General features: G+C 46.7%; 1 non-coding gene across 1 annotated transcript; it reads right to left on the reverse strand.

Annotated features, from left to right (window-relative positions):
* Window positions 1-222: 222 nt before the first annotated feature.
* Window positions 223-325, reverse strand: LOC149843013 (small nucleolar RNA R71). The gene has a single exon (XR_016431298.1). It is a non-coding gene; the product is annotated as a small nucleolar RNA R71 (small nucleolar RNA).
* Window positions 326-4,060: the final 3,735 nt, after the last annotated feature.

The following is a 4,060-nucleotide window of genomic DNA, read 5'->3' on the forward strand; positions in this document are numbered from 1 at the left end:
AGGATCCCTACCGACATCTAGATGAATTTCTCAAAATCTGTTCTACTGTCAAGATACAGAATTTCGATGATGATGCTTTGAGGTTGACTCTATTTCCCTTTTCATTGAAGGACAAAGCCAAGTATTGGCTAAAGTCCTTAGATTCTGTAGAAATAGAGTCCTGGGATCAGTTGCAACAGGAGTTTCTTCGGAAATACTTTCCCATTGGTCGTACGAACCAATATCGTAGAGTCATCACTAGCTTCTCAGAGCTAGATGGTGAGCGCTTTCATGAGACCTGGGAGAGAATGAAGGATCTCCTCAGGAAATGTCCTCATCATCAGGTGCCGAAATGGCAACTGGTGTAGAGCTTCTACGATGGATTGTCTGACAAGAATCGTCAGATGATCGACTCTTCATGTGGAGGGACATTCATGCTGAAAAGCGAGGACGAAGCATGGAGGTTATTTGATACATTGGCCGAGAATTCCCTCCACCATGCTTCGAGTTCTCATTCTGATAGAGCCACACCCAGCATTCAGAAGAAAGCTGGTGTTCTTGAGATTGGTCCATCTACTGCACTACAGTGCAAGGTAGACATGATTGCTCAAAAGCTGGACCAGCTTCTCTCAGAACCGCCCACTACACAGCAGGTGTGTACTCTTTGTGCCAGTCCGGCACATGATATCACTGAGTGCCCGTCGGCAGCTCAGTATCCTGAATTTGTTTAAGAACAAGTTCAGGCAGCTCAGGGTTACGTCAGACAGCCGAATAACCCATTTGCATTGACATATAATCCGGGTTGGCGTAACCGTCCCAATTTTTCATGGAAGAATCCACAGTCTTCCATGCAGATGCCTACATCCTCTCAGCCAGCTCGGCAGCCATCTTTTACTTAGTCATTCCAAAGACCGAGCTATTCTTAGTCTTCTTCTTCTTCAGCCCCTCCCCCGATTCAGCAGGAGTCTGCCCCGCAAACATCTTTTGAGGAGAGACTTCTCCAGGCATTCCAAGAGGTGAAAACCTCTAATCAGAATGCCTTTGAGAAGTGTAGTCAGATTTTGAGCTCACATACGCAGTCCATTGCGAAGTTAGAGTCGCAAATGGGACAGTTAGCTGAGGCTATTAGTAGGAGACCCGAGGGTACATTGCCGAGTCAGGCTGTCATGAACCCGAAGGGCAAGGACCAGATGACTGGAGGCCTGTTTCATACTGAGACACAGCAGCAGGCCAAATCTGTTATGGCCTTGAGGAGTGGATGTGAGTATCACGTCGAGAGCAGAGAGAGAGAGAGTAGAGAGAGGATAGAGGAGCCGGAGACCATAGTTGCACCTACGTCGGCTCAGCCATCATTATCATCTCCATCCCCATCATCATCTTCATTATCGTCATCATCATCATCTTCATCCTCAGTGCAGAAGAAGGATAGGAGTGAGCCTTCTCACAAAGAGGAGGAGCCAGCAGAGTATATTCCCCCACCACCCTATCTCAAAGCATTAGAGTCTCCTGGATATAGAGGGAAGCAAGGTGCGAAGATCCAGGACATGCTTGACATCTTCAAGCATGTGCAGATCAACTTACCTTTGCTTGATGCGATTCAGCAGGTGCCGGCATATGCCAAATTCCTGAAGGAGCTATGTACGTAGAAGCGTAAATCTAGAGAGAGAGTTCCTAACAGTGTCCATCTGACTGAGCAGGTGAGTTCAGTACTTCAGCATCAGACACCACCAAAGCTCAAGGACTCTGAAGCCCCTATCATTGCTTGTACTATAGGGAACATTCGGATAGAACGCGCATTGCTCAATCTTGGAGCAAGCGTGAACATTTTGCCTGAGTATTTCTTTGATTCTTTCGGTCTAGGAGAGATGAGATCGACTCCTATTACACTTCAACTGGCAGATCGTTCTGTCAAGGTACCGAGAGGTGTCTTGGAGGACGTGCTAGTTAAGGTGGATGACTTTTATTTCCCAGTCGATTTCATTATTCTTGATATGGAAGGAGTAGACAGCCAGCACCAGACTCCGATCATTTTAGGCAGACCATTCTTGGCGACTGCCAATACATGCATCAATTATAGAACCGGAGCCATGGATCTCTCATTCGGCAATCGGAAAGTCAAGCTGAATATTTTCAATGCCGCGATGGGACCAACGGGAGACATGGACTGCTTTCATGTAGATATTGCACATGAGTTAGTGGAGGAGCAGCCCGAGTTGTATATCACTGAGGATTCTTTAAAGTTGTATCATATAGAGAAGAATAGTGGTGTAGATAGTGTAGATGTGTCTAGAGTGTCGTCAGAGAGACCACCTTGGGGAGCCATATTTGAGACCCTCCCACGACTTGCGGAGACCCCCGCCAAATCCTCGATCGAGTCACCTCCGAAACTCGAGTTGAAACCCTTACCAGATTCACTCAAGTATGCTTACCTCGGAGATTATGAGACTCTGCCTGTGATCATCTCGTCCCGGCTCACTGAGGAGCAGGAGCAGAGATTGCTGACTATTCTTCGAGAACACAAGGCAGCGATTGGCTGGGGAGTTGCTGATCTGAAGGGGATTGATCCTTCATTCTGCATGCATAGAATTCATTGTAATGAGAAAGTCAAGCCAGTTAGGGATATGCAGAGAAGGCTAAATCCTAACATGAAGGAAGTGGTGAAGAACGAGGTGGTGAAGTGGTTGGATGCCAGAATCATTTACCCTATTTCTGATAGCCAGTGGGGGTCAGCCCGATTCAGGTCGTGCCGAAGAAGTCAGGACTCACTGTGGTTGAGAACGAGAAGGGTGAGAGAATTCTGATGAGGACCACTACAGGATGGCGAGTCTGTATCGATTATCGGAAGCTGAATGCGGCAACTAGGAAAGATCATTTCCCATTGCCATTCATTGATCAGATCTTAGAGAGACTCGCAGGGCAGAGCTACTACTGCTTTCTAGATGGATATTCAGGATACAATCAGGTAGTTGTCCATCCTGACGACCAGGAGAATACTACATTTACATGTCCTTATGGCACCTTCGCGTTTAGACGTATGCCGTTTGGGCTCTGTAATGCCCCGGCCACTTTTCAGAGGTGCATGCTTGCTATCTTCTCGGACATGATTGATGATGTGATGGAAGTTTTCATGGACGATTTTTCAGTGTATGGCTCTTCTTTTGAAGATTGCCTCCAAAAACTTACTCGAGTACTGAGTAGGTGTGCGGAGACAAATCTTGTCCTGAGTTGGGAAAAGAGTCATTTTATGGTCCAGGAGGGGATTGTGCTCGGACACATTGTGTCCAAGCGAGGTATTGAGGTTGACAGAGCGAAGGTGGAATCCATTTCTCGTTTGACTCCACCCACCTCTGTGAGGCAGATTCGGTCGTTCTTAGGGCATGCGGGCTTTTATAGGCGGTTCATAAAAGATTTCAGTAAAATCTCTCGACCGCTATGTACTTTATTGGAGAAGGACCAGCCCTTTGTGTTTAGCGAGGATTATATGAAGGCCTTTGAGATTCTCAAAGAGGCCTTGATTACTGCACCCATTTTGAGACCTCTGGATTGGACTCTCCCATTTGAGATTATGTGCGATGCATCTGATTATGCTATGGGAGCTATTTTAGGACAACGCATTGATAGGAAGCCCTATGTGATCTACTATGCTAGTAGAACTCTGTCTGATGCTCAGATGAATTATACTACGACAGAGAAGGAGCTACTTGCGGTAGTTTTCGCATTGGATAAGTTCAGGTCCTATTTACTCGGTTCGAAGGTGGTTGTCTATTCTGACCATGCGGCATTGAAATATCTTTTGAATAATAAAGACACCAAACCGAGATTGATTCGTTGGGTTCTACTACTACAGGAGTTTGATCTCGAGATTCGAGATAAGAAGGGAAGCGAGAATGTAGTAGCAGACCACCTGTCCAGACTGATCGTGGAGACCACGCAGGATCAGAGACCGATCAATGATTCTTTCCCCGACGAGCAGATCATGTCAGTCAGTACACCGCAGTGTTCTCGTCGCGAAATTTTTCCCCCGTCTTCCCTTCCTTGCGGGAGAGAGAGGGAAACGCTTTCGCGCTTCAAACTTTACCGG

Source organism: Nuphar pumila, chromosome 3 (assembly GCF_984573655.1).
Source record: "Nuphar pumila chromosome 3, dmNupPumi1.hap1.1, whole genome shotgun sequence".
NCBI classification, from domain to species: Eukaryota; Viridiplantae; Streptophyta; class Magnoliopsida; order Nymphaeales; family Nymphaeaceae; genus Nuphar; species Nuphar pumila.